The following is a 17607-nucleotide window of genomic DNA, read 5'->3' on the forward strand; positions in this document are numbered from 1 at the left end:
ATAATCAATCAAGTGAGAAAATAATTATACATACATATATATATATATATTTATGTGTGTGTGTGTGTGTCATTTTCTAAAAAATCTTAACATGAAATGATGTCTTAAGTTAAGCCCAATTATCATCTAATAAATTTAATTACTTTTAAGTACGCACCATTCGCTATTCAATTAGCTCTTCAAATTAAAATTGAAATGTTACAAAAAGCTTTTGATAAAAAAAAAAAAAAGGATTTACAGTACTTACATTGTGACATATCAGAGGCCAAGGGGCCATGAAGGAAAGGGAGAGTGCAGCACACATTAAGAGGGCGTGCATTGGTCATTTAGAAAAAGAAAATTATGGAGTTTCTTTAGCACACTATGTTCATACAATACAAGAAGCACAACTCTAAATTTTGACCAATAAGGAATAATAAATTTTCAACTTTTCAGAATCACAAATATAAATTTTCCCAATTTGAAAATTTTGTGACAAATTAAACTTGATTGTGAAATATGGTAACAAAAATGACGTCATTTATAACCTACCACACCCTTTTTCCATTTTTCAAAACAAATGTAAACATCCCCTAAAAAGCATATTTTACTTTTAGTTTGATTTCAAATTTTTTTATCGAACTTACCTCAGTTAATTTTTTTTTTTTGGTGAAATTCTCAGCAATTTAAATTCATATCCTTTTAAACAATAAAAAATTAAATTAAATAAGATAATATAAGATGAGCGGTTTTTATTTGACAATAATTAAATCATGTGTTTTTTTAAATAAGAAATCATGTTAGTAACTAACAATAAAAATGATAAATCAAATTTCAAATTGTTTCCGTTGGCCAGTCCAAAATAAAAATTGTATCTGGTGGTCATAAATTAAATTTCGATTTTGGACCGTTGCTTCATCATTCATATTTATAACTATCGCTGTTCTCCAGACAACACGAGACCTGTCGGATTACTTTTGCTCTCGTTCTTCACGATTCCGTGTCTAAATTTCTTCAAGTTAGTCTACCAGTATTCTTCCTTCCTAGAATTCTTCTCATCATCTCCTTCCTTTTTCTCGGAAACTTCAAAATGTTCTGGTTGTTCCAATCCAGTTTTCGTTTTCTTGCTTTAATTTATTGAAGAAGATGCTTATCTGGTAATATGTATGTTTGCCTGTTTGGGTTTATTTCTCCAGTTCTGAAACCATCTATGAACAGAGGAGAAAAAGAACAACGCGCTTCAGGAATAGAAGGAACAGGTTGAAGTGACATTTTCCTTCCTTGAATTCTTCTCACAATCTCCTTCTTTTTCTCGGAAACACAGAAATTTTATGTGGGTTTTAATAGTTGAATTCGTTTTCTTTTCTAGAAAAAAAAAAAAAAACCCATTTGTTAAACAGAAAGCCAAACAGCCAAAATGCATCCTGAAGAGAAAACATCGGACAAATCCAGAGACTCGGCTGGCATGGTCTCTGTAATTCGGATTCCCAGGTGTTGTTTAACTGATTGAAGTAGATAATTATCAAATTATATGAATCTTTAATTAGGTTAAGGGTTGAAGAAGTGATCAAACAGTGTAGAGGAAGAGACATTACACATATTCACCATATTTCTTCAGTTCTGAAACCCACCTATAAAGGAAGAGTTCGAACTATGATCTTCGTTTTTGGTCGTATTCATTGCATTGAGAATAAAATTTCTGAATATTATTATTCTGCTGTTGGTCTTTCAATTGACAAAAACAGATTATTGCAATGGCTTCTCTGATAAAGTCAGTAATTGATGATTATGAAGGTAATTCTGGATCCAAAAAAGTACATTTCTCAAGCAAGATCGCCAGAAGATAGTTGAGTCGGTAATATGAGATTTAAACAATCACATTTCGTGAGAATTCTGATTCTGAAATCGCATTATAATTGAAACTAGGTGCTGGCTTTTTCTCTTGTACTTGCGAATCCAGATTGACCAACCTTCAGGAGGAAGATCTTCATTCATGTAACTTGAAGTAGAAACTGGCGATCTAGAGTCCAAAAAGCATGCATGATCCAGGTAAGATAGCATCCTGAAAAACTCTGATATAACTTGTTTTGGTGAAGTTAATTTTTCCTTGATGCACCGCTTGGTTTCGTTTCCACCACAATAGATTAGCCAAAATAATAATAGCCTTGCATTGATTGCCTAGCTTTGAATTGTCTAGTGAAGTGAACTGTGTTAAGAACCATCCACTGAGATTGGCTGTGTCAGAAGTGGGTAGTTTGAGATATAGCATGCCAAAAGAAACCGCTCTAGAAAAATGACAAGAGGGAGAAAGGTGGACTATGGATTCCTCTTCTTAACATACAAAAGGTAGGAGAGCCATAATTTTTAGTCTTGGGGACGTGATTACAAAACACATATGATAATTATTAAAATATATATATATATATATATATATAAAATTCTTTCAAATAATAAACTATGATAAATTAAATATGTGTGTGTATTAATACAGTAATGATGCACAATTGTTATGTAATCTTTGAAACAATTCATATTAGGAATTTCAAAAGTTTGGTTGTCTCAAAAAGAATTAACTTTTTCTATAATATTAACTCTAACCTCTAAACTTTTGAATAAATGATTATTAAAGTTTAGATAAAGTTAAATTTTATTAGTATCAAATATATTTGCAGAACCAAAAATATATAACTCCTATATTCTATTAAAAAAAAATTAAAAAATTGGGGAGTCCATAGCTCTCCCTGATATTTATATAAGCTTCCACATAAATAGAAGGTTTTTATATGGTAGCTTAATTTTCCAAAGGAAAGGCCAGAACTCATGCTTAAACAGTTGAGGAGGGAGCTGAGATGAGTTTAAAATTCTAATAAAATCATCCTTAGCTGTTTAGCGACTTGAAGAATTACCATCCCACATAATTTATCCTTGGTGAAAACATAAGGGATTGGTGTACTTAAAATGATGGATGCAGAAGTTTTTGGATTAATGTAAGCTTTTGAGAAGGGAAGAGTTCTAAGAAGTTGGTTGCCAAGCATTATTAGATTGAACAATGAGATCTGAAACTTTTGAAACTTGCAGATCTTCTGGGGAAAGTTAGGAGGCCGCCAAAGGTGATAAGAAATAGAAAGGGAGGGTCCTAATCCCACCCTCCGCTTTAGATTGGGGTTGATAAATTGACTAACTATGTTAAATTGACTTATGGAGAATCAATAATTCTCCAAAAAGTGATAAATTGACTTGATATGCGGGTCTTAAGCCGAGACTACCTTCCTTAACTGGAGCAAAAAGTATTGACATATGTCGAAGATGAATTTTCCTTTTATTATTGTCAAAAACCTCCAAAAAAATCAATGCATTTAGAGTCTATAGTGGAGCAAGATAGTCAATTGCAAAGGAGACAAAGAAGAGAGTATTTACACATTGTCTAGCTTGATGCAATTATTTTTCGCTTGTAATTTAATATTAACATTAATTATGGTTATAAAAACAACGGTTATAATAATAAATTTTCAATTAGAAGTATTTAATCATGAGGAATTCTTATGTCAACGTAAATTATATTACGTTGAGCTTTAATTTCAATTAGAACAAATGATGAAAAACATATTATGGGACAAATGCATAATTGAAAACATAATTTGAATAGTTTCAAATAGCTTATGGATGTGTTTGGGGCAAAAGTGAATTGGGATTCATCAGCCAAAGCGATGTCTCCATATCGCCCATAAAGAAGATTAAAATGAAACATTGCCGTGCTAGGGAATTCAGCCAATGAGGAAAAATTCTAGTTCAAACAACATCAATATGAAACCATTAGTCAAACGTTTTTAAGGTGTAAACTTCAATGATTAATGCTTTTGGTAACATCCAAGTTTTAAATTTTTTACAGTTAATTAAGAAATTTACCTTAAAATTCTAATATAGTCAAACAACACAGGTATTCAAACAAGTGAGAATAATCCTACTTCATGTTCTCTTTCATTTTCCAAGAAACATCACTAGTGTCATCCCCTTCCATATCTCTTTCACAAACTCTAGCTGAGTTCTGGGAATCAAATTCTCTTGAACCTCAATTCCTTCGGGCTCTTTATTTTGAGAAGGATCATGTTGGTACTTGTTCTATAGGAATACATGGAATATATCATGGTTGCAATTGTATAGGCTATCAATCCAAGTCTGTCAAGAATCTTGAAGGGGTTAATGAAGGGAGGAGTCGACTTCTTTGCTATAATGGATCTTATTATCATCAGAGTGACTCTAAGAACATGATCACCCACTTCGAATTCTAATTGTCATGAGTAACTTTTGTGTCATGAGCAACTTTTGCTTGAGTGAGTATCTTGATATTTTGAATAGCTTGGTCGACCAAATTTTTTTAAAATAAAAATGCTTCAAGGTGTCCCATGGCTATATGTGTTTACACATAGGTGTCCCATGTAAAATATATTACTTCTTGAAAAGATTTACTTTTTGAGGGATGAATGGTAGGACCCAAACAATCAACAATCCAACTCCACCCTAAGCCAAAGATTTCCATGATGCTTAACCTTAACGAGAAAGTATCGAGGCAAGAAATATGGTCATTAGCAACCATGGCCTTGAAGACTATATCAATAGGACCACATGGAGAGCCAAAGTTTTGGGCATTTCATGGGGGAACCACATAATAGGACATAGTGTAGAAGTATAAGCACATACTTGCTAGAGCAATAGGTTATTTGCAACAGGTCATTTACTTTTGGATAGAAATTAACCTTTAACCACATATTGCTAAAGAATGGATTGATAATTTGGAAACCACTTTTAGCAAGGTTTTTTTTTTTGTAGAAGAAAAGTGGTAAGAAACAATGGGAAGGCAAGAGAGTGATATTTCCCCATGCATTGAAGGCTGAGAAGAAGGAAGGTTTCATGACTTTAGGAGCCTGCAAAATACTCCACTTATCTTCATAAAGATAATTATAGAATTATGGGATAACTCCATTTGAGATTAAGTCTTTTGAGGAAATGTCTGTCAAGATATGCATGGCTGCGGAGAAAGAAGAACAATGGGAATGACAAGGGGACCCAAGGGAAATTAACAGTTATTTCCTAAGATGCTATAGAAAGAGAGGAAGGACCAAGTTTAAAGGAGCTGGTTTTATAGGAGTCAAGGGATCTTATAGACTCTTGCTATACCAAGTTGATTATGAAAAAAAATTGATTAACAAAATGTGGTTATGTTAGGATAAGATTTTCTAAAATTAATTTTGCTGAGTGTGGAAGATTTCATTCTTGTAGATGTTGGTATGCTACAAGTGTCCTGGACACATTGCTTGATTATGCGATGAGGTTAAACTAAATAATTATAACACTTAGTGTGAGAGGTGGTTTCCCCTACTTTCCTAGACACACAGCTTACTAGGTAATTTCCCCTGCTTTGCTTCGAACACCCTTACTACCCTAATAAGGGCTTTGATCAATTTATGTGCCTCATGTTTTCTTTATATTGTTTTGCAAGTCATGGGCTCACTATGTTTTCTTGATCAATCTCTATCTTCTTTATCTTGTTTTGTATACTAAATCACTTTACTAGCTGGTATGATTTAGTTCTTCCTATTAGGGCTAAGCCATACTCCTTTTTCCCTACCAATGTAAGAGGTTTATTAGGGCTAAGTTGGTTACCCTTTCCCTTTAACTCAGCCAAGCAAGTGTTAATTTGGTCATTTAGTAGTGGAATCTCAACCCTTGGGTGGATTGTTAAGAACAATTTTTAGGTTTAATAGGTGGATCACCTTTGCCCCTATTTTACAAACTCTTGGAGCAGGTTGGGTTAATTAGACTTAATTGACCTTAGTTGCATTCTTTTTAAGGGTGGCTTTATGACTTCTAAAGACCCTAAAAGTTTAAAGACCCTGAAAGTCTACCCAAGAGTGAGATGAATTGAGCTTTATAAAAATTTAACTGATAAATGCAATAATTGAAAAAATTGAGCTTTATGAAGGTGTGGAAGATAAGCTTGCATGGATTGTTTATTTTGGTTCAAGTCCAACCACTTAAGCCAATCCTCAAGTTGAGATTTTCCCTAATAACTTCATTAAGATTAATCCAGACTCTTGGTTGCCTCAGTACAAATCTCAGAATTAAATTTAAGTTTATATTACTCTCTTTTACAAAGGTAATGATAATCTCCCTTAAATTCCCCCAACCTTAAAATCCCCTATTCCAAGTGTGAAAAACAAGGAGAAACAAAGTAAGTTCAAAAATAAACTACTTCTATCTAATACTCTTTAGAAGAATTTATTTACAATCAATGAAACTCATTTGTAATGAATATAAACTTAGAAAGCTGGTGAAATAATAAAGAGAGAATGACAAGGAAGTTTTAATTTTGCAACTCAATCTTTCAATTTTGCAATTGCGTTGTGATAAATTTACAACTTATATTCCAAAGTTTAATAGGAAAAATAAATTTTTTTATTCTTCAACCATGTTAAAATTTTAAAAACAAATTACAAATTCATCACAATGTAATTACAAAATCGAGAGATTAAATTGCAAATTTTTGAAGTTTAGTACTTGGGACCTAACTTAAATTAATTGGTCCTTTTTAGACAGCTTTGTTATTCTCCCAATAATAAATGAGATAGCAAGCATTGTTTGTTTGTGTGCTTTTTTATTCACCATCTTCATAAATACTTATATTTATAACTCAACTTCATAAAAGATCTATTAAACTTATGAATATAGCCATTAGAATCACCGTCTTCTCTCTTTTTACCTTTCTCCAAAAAGAGGCAATGGCATAGTTCTTTACAATAAAGTTTCTCCTTCATGGTAAGTAAGGAAAGTAATGATCCTTTACCATAGATGTTCTAACAAAGGTAAGAGATTATTTCGATAATCTAATCCTCAAGTTGAGATTTTCTCTAATAATTTCATCAAGATTAATTTAGGCTCTTAGTTGCCTCAATACAATCATAGATTTAAATTTAAGTCTACATTTCTCTCCCTTATAAAAGTAATGATAAATCTCCTTTAAGTTCCCCCAAGCTTAAGATCCCTCATTCCAAGTGTGAAAAACAAGGGGGATAAATATAGACTACTTCTATCTAATACTCTCTGAAAGAGTTTATTTACAATCAATAAAACTCATTTGTAATGACTATAAACTCAGAAACTTAGCTCACATTGTTCGTTCGTGTGCGTTCTTGTTCATCATCTTCATAAATACTTCTATTTATAAATCACCTCATAAAAAATCCATTAGACTGATGAATATAGCCGTTAGAGTCATTGTGTTCTCTATTCTAAGCTTTCTCCAAACAAAGGCAATGGCACAATGGCAAAGTTTCTCTTTCATGGTAAGTAAGGAAAGTAACGACCCTTCACCATAAATGCTCTAATAAAGTTAGGTGAGAGATTATTTTAGAAGAATGAAGCTATTTGAGAATAAAAATTTTTGGAATAAGAGCAACAAGTGTTTAATCTAACCTGGAGTTGTGTTTACAACTTAAAGAAAGTGAAAGAAATAAGAATTAAGGAAACTTCAAACAAGTCCCGAATCCATCATAAAAATAGAGCATGAATCTAAAATTGTAGAGATTTTAGTATTTCACTTATATCGAAAGATTTTTATACATATGATGATCCAAATTTTTACATATCAAAAGAGCTTCCCAAATAAGGTATTCTTGAATACGTTATTCCTTAATAGAAGGATGTTTCAAAATGACATATCGAGAAATAAGTTTGAGAGTTATTTTTGAAGAAATCCTTACATGAATAAGCTATTTTGAAATAGCATTGAAAAATTACAAAGGCTCTCAAAATTTAGATTTTTGATTCTAAATGATATTGAGATGCCTTTGAAGCAATACAAAAGGTCTTTAAGAAATTAAAATTAAGTCAAATATTTAATCTCTAGAAAGAAACTCAATTGGGATAGAAACGAGAAAGGTTTAAGAGTTTCTTGGCTATTATCAAACTTGTTTGACATACTTATTTGGAAACAAGGTTAGTTAGAAAAGTATGTATTTGGGAAAAAGACTTTAGATCCAGAATTTATAGCAAAGACCATTGATTCCCTTACAAGCCATTATTAATTCTTAATTATTAAACCTGCAAAACACAATCACCTCTCTTATTTTGTAATCATCAAAACCAAAATGACATTTCTCTCCCTTTTTAATGATGACAGAACTACATACACTTTATTAGTCCAAGAGAGGGTTTGTCTCCCTTTCAAATAGGTAATAAGCAGGAAAAATAAATTACACAAACTATGAATTGAGTAAGAGAATCTATTCAAATAAAAAAAAAAAGAAAACCTTTTGTGTTATGAAATGACAGGGCCCTTCTTGATCTTCAAACATCAACTTTTGCCATAATTTTTCACCCAATCATCTATGATAATGTCAATGTGAGGCATTGAGGGTGGTAGACACAAGCTTAAGTTTGAATTTCCTAGTACTTCTTTCTTATCACTAGTTGTCCCTTATACTTGTCTATCCTAGAATTCATAACCACTTCTTTGACCTTTCTCATTGATGTTTCTACATCTTTTCATCTCAAAAGCCAACCTCAAACTCTCAATCTTTGTCTCCCCCTTTTAGCTTTGGAGATAATCAACTAAAGTGATAGACATAATTGCATAAATTTCATAAATTCACATAATTCCATAAATTCACTATTCTTGAACTCTCCTCCATGGATGACTTGATAGACATAATAGATATACCCTTCTTATTTTACCTTTTTGGCAAAGTAATCATCTACAATAACAAGCATATAAAGATTACCATTAAAACTTTTGACTCTTGAAGGACTCACTAAGTCTATATGTAAGAGCTAAACAGGTCTTTGAAAGGATATAAAATCCTTATGTTTAAAAGATGACTTCATTTGTTTTCCAAATTGACATGATTAGCATATCTTTTCTTGATCAAAGCTTAACCGTGGAAGGGGTGATAACCAAACCATTATTCACTAATTTTTCTAACTACTTTTCATTAATGTGAGCCAAATGACAATGCCACCAAAATTTTTCTCACATTTACTCAAAAAACATTATTGCAAGAATGATTCAGTATCTAAATCAAAGGTATAGCAGTTATCGTTCCTGTCTTCATGATGTGTATCTTTCCATCTGACTTCCTTTGGACAATACATATGGCTTCCTTTAGACAATGAAGATGTTTCGTCTAACTTCCTTTATTATAGCTTTCGTTAACGTTGATGAGGTTGTGGAAGAGTCCCTTAACATACAGAACATCTTCTATACTAGCGTCCTCTACCAACCTCGATAATGCTAGCTATTGACCTTTTTTATTTTCACCAAAGGTAGTATTTCCTCCTTCTTTCTCTACCAATTCTACAAACTCATCAATGTCTCTAGTCATATGTCTTGAATATCCACTATTTATATACCACTTTTTCTTTTTCTCATTAATGTCTCCTTCTTTCTCATTAGTGAGACATATCGGCAATATGAGATCATGTACTAATTTCTTTTTGGGTCCTTTCTTGTTAGTCACATTCCTAAGTACATGAGTACTTTTAAAGGCAAGATTTGACATGGTGACCCTTCTTGTTATAGTATGCATAGGTGATAAAGGGGCTAAATGAATGCATAGAAGGCTTAAAATAACTATAATAATACCTTGTGGCCTTTTTTGGCTTTTTATAAAAAGTGTCAGTTGAGGGATTATACCCAATTCCTGACCTATTAGAGATGCATCATTAAGAGCCAATTAGAATATTTAACATATAAGGGATTTTGAGTTTGTAATGCAATGTGACTAGTACACATTTAAATATTCTCTTTTACAGTATCCTTTTTAGAGGAGTTTTTAATTTTTCTTCTAATGTAGAAATAATATCCATTGCACACAAAAGTTGTTTACCAACTCTTGAAATAAATAAAATAAAATTTACCTCATCTGATATGGCTAGGCTATTTCTTCTTCTTTTTCATCTTCAGGCTTTCTTTTTTTCCTTGGCTTCTCCTTCTTTTTCTCCTTTTCTTGTTTCATCTGCCATTAAGAACAATCCTATTTGATATATGGCCAGGCTTCTTACACTTGTAGCATGTAAGGGGTTCCTTCTAATCTTTGTTGTTGCTAGATGATCCAATTCATTCTGCCCTTGTAGAATTTTTTAAACCTCCTGACCATCATGGTAAATTCCTCATCTTGATCAAATTTTTCTTCTAACTCTTCTTTCTACAGCTTTAAGAGCAACCCCTTTCATTTTCTTCTTGTTCACCTATTCTTTGTATAGAGTGTTGCTATGGATCTCATTAAAGCTCCTTGAGCTTTAGTGATTACTGTGATTTTGGGTTGCAACTCTATTGGAAGTCTTTTAAGAAGTTTCCTAATTTGTTCGATTTAGGTAATATGTCTTCTTCCTTTCATCAGGTGGTTGATGATATGCGTGAATTTGATTTGCATATATCTTTGATGGTTTCTCCACCTTTCATCTTGAAAGTCTCTTATTCATCATGTATATGATTACTCTTTCTATTCTCTTACACTCTATCATTTCCTTTACGAGCCTACCTTAGTGCATCCCACATCTCCTTGCCCATTGCACGAGCTATAATGAGCTTAGCCTTGGCATTCAAATTGACTAGCCTTATCTAGCTATCGTTGAAATATATGGGGCCTTTAGTGACAATGTCAAGCATTTCTATATTGACATTCAGCTTTTCCAGAATAGATAGCCCTTACCCTTGATGTCAACAAATATATTTTCTATCAACCTAGTAGGGAATTTTCCAATATGGGATTTTTCCAATACTTTCAACTTAAGGGATTCAAGAAGTCAAACCTCTAACAAGTTAACGAAACGCCGCATTTAGGAAGAGCAAGTAGTTATTTTGTCATTTCATAAACTGGGGTAAGTGGGTGTTTCCTTAAAGGGAGAGGAAACCTTTTATGTTTTTTTTTTGTTCTGATGTTTCATTCATAAGAAGGAAACCTTAGTTGTGGCTTCTTCTATAAAGAGCCATTGAGTAGCACATGTAAGACAGTTCTTGGATTTTGATGAATAAAAATGTTTTGAGTGACATTCCGATTGCTTCCCCTCTAATATCTTTATTCTATCTCTCTTCTCTCCCTATTCTGTTTCTCTCTAGTTTTATGTTCTCTCTCTTTTCCTCCTCCTTCTATGATTCTACCACTAATCTTTTCCCCATGTTCTATTCTTTTCTCCCATTTCCTCTCTATTTGCAATTGAATCTATGTGTTGCATCAAGCAGTGACCAGGTCCAAAGGCTATATCACCTATCATCTATGAAACTGAAAGCACTCATCTTAACATAATCCTTTGTTGAGGTATACCCTTGGCGAGCAAAATTTGAATTCAAAATAGAGTGACATTACTTACCCATATAAAAGGTAACAAGCATGTAACTAAGCTCTCTCTAGTCATCCCAAAAAACCAATTGAACAACTCAATTGTTATCAGTCATGATCAAACTTGTTTAACAAGATTTCAAGCAATCTTCCTTGATATATCCATACAACAATATTCCTCTCTTACACTACTCTAAGACCCCTTAATTTATCATGGTACAGGTATTGTGAAGCTAACTTCTTATGTCAATAATTATTTACCTTGATTCAAGCTTGACAACTTAGCTTTGACATTTGTATCCCTCACTTTCTTGCCCAGTGAGTAAAGACAATAAAGATTGATCCTCCATCAGAGCTAGGTTTTGCTCGAGATTTTAGATGTCTTTGATATGAGGAGCTTGTTGACTCACACTTAAGAGGAAGATTGTTAGGTTGTCCAATTATCAGTGAATATAAGATTCCCACATCATATGAAGTTAGGCTTAATAACTAATAGATAATAAAGATGAAGGACTTGTAAAGTTGAGCCTTGAGGTTTTGAGTTAAGATGCGGTGTTCTTTTGCTACTCTTCCCCATCTCTCCTCTCACCCTATTCTCAAGTGATCACTCTCTATTCCTAACAAGATCCTGTCTGTTATGTGAAGGTGGGACTTCTAAATCATTCTTCATAAGATAGTTAATACCACAATTCTAAACCTCACTTTGTACTTGTTGATTTTTATTTTTGTATATCATGCTCTAACCTCCCTTGTGTCTACATTTGCAAGAGCCAAGTCAATGAGTGCCTCCAAGAGGTATCTTTTACCATTTTACCTGCTTCCCTATAACGACTGGCACCTTTTAACATTTTACTTGCTTCCCATGCTCCCCTTAAGTTTCTACAATAGTTGAGTTGCCATCTATCAAGATTGATAATAAAGATCAAAGGATTCTAATGGTTTGTGTAAAGTCCCCAAATCAATCCGAACTTTACTATCCCAAACACACCATCAAGAAATAATATCAAAACAATAATAACATAATATCATAGCAATAGCCTTTTATTTATTTTCAAAATGTGGGATCTCAACTTCTTATAAAATATATTTAAATAAAAGTGCTAATGAAAGCATAACATAAATACACGACACAAGAAAACATAATAATTTTTCTTAAAAAGGGCCATGTGCCGCAACATGAGGTATGGAGCCACAGGCTCTTTATGTGTCATGCCGCAATATATATGACAACAACTTTAGTTTGCAAGGCAAACTCCCACCGTACTCCATTTTCACACTCAATATTTGATTGGAATGATTTAATTGCCCACACAAAACTTATAACATATTCTATTTAATGAGACAAATTTGAACATGATCCAACGATCCGATCTAAAATTGAATATTCAAGTGCAAAAAACTACTTTTATTTTCAAAAATTACACCTTAAGTGTTCAATTCTCATTTCTTGTCCCAATAGACCACTTTGGGTCTTAAACCAAATCTAAAAGGGTTATATACACTGGATTAATGTCACAAATTACATATATCATATCATATAATCATTTCGACCTCTCAATGCCACATTACACACTTGTGGGCTTATATGAGGCACAATACATATAGGGTTAAGCCTCACCATATAGTTCGGAATCACAAATGAGGCCAAGCCTCACCATTTGGTTATGTTTTCCACAAATACACAATACATACAATACAAATGAAACAAGTTATACAATGCAATACAAACTTGCTTGGATACATGGCCTACCGACATATTCACTATTGTGATACACTCGACAAGATGCAATATTACATACACGTAAGTTTTCAATCACAAACTAAATATACATTCACATATTCATATTTACATATACTTATGCATCTTAGTTGGCAACTTAAATCTCTAACATTCCATTTGTACATTCATTACACAAAAGTAGTCATACCACTACCAATTGAGGCTATTCTTTCCTTGCCTCCTTTTCCAATCCTTTCATGCTCTCTTCACCTACGTACAAAGGTAACGGAATGAAACATACATCCTAATAACTCGAATATAATTCAATACTAGTTAGTAAGCAGTAAAATCATAAATAAGAGATAGAGCAGCATTAATTTATAAAACAGTATGGCATACATTCATAAGATATTTTCACAATGATAATATGCTCATGCATTCTCGATTCTACACTCAAACCAAAACTTTCCAACTTTACATGAAACAGGGCCCATAAAACCTTTGTCTCTGTCTGGTAATCATCAATGCATATAGGTGGTCTCCTGGTGCTATCGAGCGGAGCATTCTCAACACTTGGACTATTAGGACTTTGTAGCCTTATACGGAATAGAACCATAACCCCCTACTTTAGTTTAGGGTATACTCACAAATGCAATGCACATGTCTATGCATGTCTCTTTACATTCATTTCAAGCATCATTCACATACTCATATGCATGACTCTTTCATACCAAGACCTTCAGAACTTTCTAACCTTGCAAGAATAGGGCTGCAACCCCCTACACTAGTCTAAATATACTCGTAGATGCAATGCACATGTCTATACACATCTCTTCACATTCATTTCAAGCATCACTCACACACGCATGCATAACTCTTTCATAACATTATTATTCTATCAGTTCATAAATCACACTACATACATTTAAATAGAATACTTGTAAATAATTTCACAAACAAACAAGTAAAATGGTTACTTTAGTTACCTTTTTACCCTTCTTACTAAGGGTGCTAATCACACCAAGCTCCCAAGGGTGTAGACTCTCACGAGCAATGACACAAATGCTCAATCTACACAATACAATGTCCCTCAGTCAATTCTTAGTACTTAACACAGGCACTAATTTGGCTAAGCCAAATTTCTCAATGCACAAAAAACTTAATTAAGGTTCTTTGAGTTCATATAATCCTTAGTCTATAGTCATTAGCCCTATAAGCTATTTAAATGACCATAACAGTCTCCTAACTCATTTAACCAACCAATTTCTCCATTTTAACCTAATTCTTTAGGCTAATTTGAGCCTAAACTCTAAAGATTCAAACATTTAACTTTAGAATAGTTGCAAAACCATAGTTTCACATTCAAAAGTCCTTGTTAAACCATTCCCATAGATTCTAATTCCTTAAAACCTCCCGATTCACTCTATTGATCAAACTTAAAGAAATTTAGGTAGAAATGTAGCTCAGGGATGTATGATACTTACCCAACAAGTCACTAGCCGAAGCAAACTCCCAAGCTCTTGCAAATGAATGCCTTAACAAAGCCAAGCCTTTTTTGCCTCTCATGCATGTTTTTCTAAATCTCCCCTTTTGATTTCACGAGCTAGCACGACTTAACTTGTCAAAATTCTATACCATGCGTTGCGATGCATGCAAGACATGCCGTGGCGCGTGGCATAATGAGACAATTTTCACTGTTGTTCGCACGTTACATCCTGGATTGTCATTTTACCCTTCAATACTCTTAACATAACAACCAACCAATACAAAAACATCAACTCAGCATCGAGACTATAATCAATTCACTGATTACTAATCCAACCCTGATTAGTTAACTATTTTTTTAAATTGAAATTTAGAATGTTACAATTCTATAAAGGAATTTTGTCCCCAAAATTCAAATATAGTTAAAACTCACTTTATGGACAAAACAAATGAGGTTATTGCTTCCTTATATTCTCCTCCGTCTCCCACGTTACGAAACCAAAAGCCATTCCTCATCAGAACACTTTTACCAATCGAATAGCCTTGTTACGCAATTGGCTCAATCTAATGGTCGACGTTACTTATCAACATAACTTTTCTAATAGCTCTGGGCAGTAAGAAAGTTCTGCCTAATAGCTTGGATTTTCTCTATCGTTTGATCCACAATATCTGGACCAATCACCCAACATAGAGGAGATATATACTTTCGCCCATATAATGCTTCATAAGGCGCCATTTGAATACTTGAATAGAAGCTATTATTGTAGGCGAATCTAGCTAAAGGCAAATGACTGTCCCAATTGCCTTTCCATTCGAGAGCACATGATCAAAGCATTTCATCCAGAGTCTATATTGTACACTCAATCTATCTATTAGTTTGTGAATGGTAAGAGGTACTAAATCTCAACTTAGTACCCATAACCTTTTACAGTGCTCCTAACCTTGAAGTAAACCGAAGATCTCTATTTAAGACTATGTATGTCCTTAGACACATGTAGTCTCACAATCTCTTTCTTACACTTACACATATTTTCCCACATCATATGTGATCTTAGCTGGCAAGAAGTGTGCTGACTTCATCAATTGATCCACAATAACCCATACATAGTCATATCCAAACCAAGTTCTCAATAAACCAGACATGAAGCCTATTGATATAATGTCCTATTTCCATTGAGGAATCTCTAGGGGTTGAAGCGTTCTAGCTGGTCTTTGATGTTCAATCTTTACCTTCTAACACATAAGACACTGGCCCACAAACTTGGTGACATCCTATTTCATACTTTGCCACCATAAATGTTAAATGTTTCTTCATATGATGATACATCTTAGTCATACGAAGATGCATTGCATATTTTCTCCAGTGGGCTTCTTTTAAAAGCTTCTTTCTGATTTTGTTACCTACAGGCACACAAATTCTATCTTTATACAAGATAAACCTATCATCACTAAACTAGAATAAGGTAGTACGGCCTTCTTCTATATCTTCTCGAATACTCGACAAGAACTTGTCTTTCAACTGAGCTTTTTGTATTTCTTTCCAAAACTCATTGGAAATCATTATCGAGTGAACTACATTCAAAGTATAATATGACGCCTTAAATGCCTCGAGTACTCTTCCTCATCCTTACAATATATCAGTATGTCATTTAGGAACATGACAAAATTGATTCAAGAAGGGACGGCATATGCGATTCATATAATTCATGAAAGTCGCAAGCACATTTGTCAACCCAAATGGCATCACCAAGAATTCAAAGTGACCATATCGAGTACGAAATGTCATCTTAGGTAGATCTTCTGCATTCACCCTTAACTAATAGTACCTAGATTGTAGATCAATTTTAAAAAATACTGAGGCTCCTACTATTTGATCCAACCCAACAAATCATCAATCCCCGAAAGTGGGTAATTGTTCTTTGTTGTCACCTTGTTTAATTGTTTGTAGTCAATCCATAAACATAGGCTGCCATCCTTCTTTTTCACAAAAAGGACTAGCAAACCCCATAGCGACATACTAAGGCATATAAAGCCCTTTTCTAACAATTCTTCAAGCTATTTCTTGAGTTCTACTAATTTAAAAGAAGCTATTCGATATGGAGCTTCCGAAATAGGCTTGGTACCTAGATCACAGATTGATTTTAGAAAATATCAAGGCTCCTACTATTTGATCCAGTAAATCATCAATCCTCAAAAGCGGGTAATTGTTCTTCACTGTCACCTTTTTTAATTGTTTGTAGTCAATGCATAAATGTAGGCTACCATCCTTTTTTACAAACAAGACTTGTGAATCCCATAGCGACATACTAGGGCATATAAAGCCCTTTTCTAACAATTCTTCAAGCTATTTCTTGAGTTGCACCAATTCAAAAGAAGCCATTCGATATGGAGCTTTCAAAATAGGCTTCGTACCTATATCACAGATTAATTTTAGAAAATACCAAGGCTCCTACTATTTGATCCAGCAAATCATCAATCCTCAAAAGCGGGTAGTTGTTCTTCATTGTTACCTTGTTTAATTGTTTGTAGTCAATACATAAACGTAGGCTACCATCCTTCTTTTTCACAACAGGACTGGCGAACCCCATGGCGACATACTAGGACATATAAAGCCCTTTTCTAACAATTCTTCAAGCTATTTCTATTGTTCTACCAATTCAGAAGAAGCTATTTGATATGGAGCTTTCAAAATAGGCATGTTACATAGCATTAAATTGATGAAAAACTCCACTTCCCGCTCCGATGGCAAACCCGAGATTTCATCTACGAATACCTCAAAAGACTCCTCCATAACTCATATTTCATCAACATTGCTATGCCATCACCTTCAGCCACAAAGAAAACTAATAGGCTTGACAACCCTTGGCAATCAATCTTTTAGCTAGTACTATATTGACAACAATCTTACTTGCCTAGTAGTTGCTATGGAAGTCACAGTAGGCATCACATAATCTAGTAGAAACACCCTTTTTGGAACAAACTAGAAGCATTATTCCCTACCCAACCAGTCCATCCCAATAATCATATCCAATCATTATAAAGGGATCAGGATCAAATCTATCCTAGAAGTCCTACTCTTAAAGCACAATT

The 17607-nt window shown here is 33.6% G+C and overlaps 2 long non-coding RNA genes across 2 annotated transcripts in view; one reads left to right on the forward strand and one right to left on the reverse strand.

The window, feature by feature from the left end:
• The first annotated feature begins 1625 nt into the window (after window positions 1-1625).
• Window positions 1626-17607, forward strand: part of LOC129317653 (uncharacterized) — a 43756-nt gene continuing 27774 nt past the window's right edge. Inside the window, exons 1-2 of the long non-coding RNA XR_008595011.1 lie at window positions 1626-1834; window positions 1940-2028. This is a non-coding gene — a long non-coding RNA (uncharacterized LOC129317653). The remainder of the gene's footprint in view (window positions 1835-1939; window positions 2029-17607) is intronic.
• LOC129317646 (uncharacterized) lies at window positions 12945-15482 on the reverse strand. The gene is made up of 3 exons (XR_008595009.1): window positions 14517-15482; window positions 14019-14103; window positions 12945-13302 (listed from the first exon to the last, which is right to left on the reverse strand). It is a non-coding gene; the product is annotated as an uncharacterized LOC129317646 (long non-coding RNA).

Source organism: Prosopis cineraria, unplaced genomic scaffold (genome assembly GCF_029017545.1).
Source record: "Prosopis cineraria cultivar Desert tree isolate PC_DT_omini unplaced genomic scaffold, ASM2901754v1 PC1, whole genome shotgun sequence".
In the NCBI taxonomy this organism is placed as follows: domain Eukaryota; kingdom Viridiplantae; phylum Streptophyta; class Magnoliopsida; order Fabales; family Fabaceae; genus Prosopis; species Prosopis cineraria.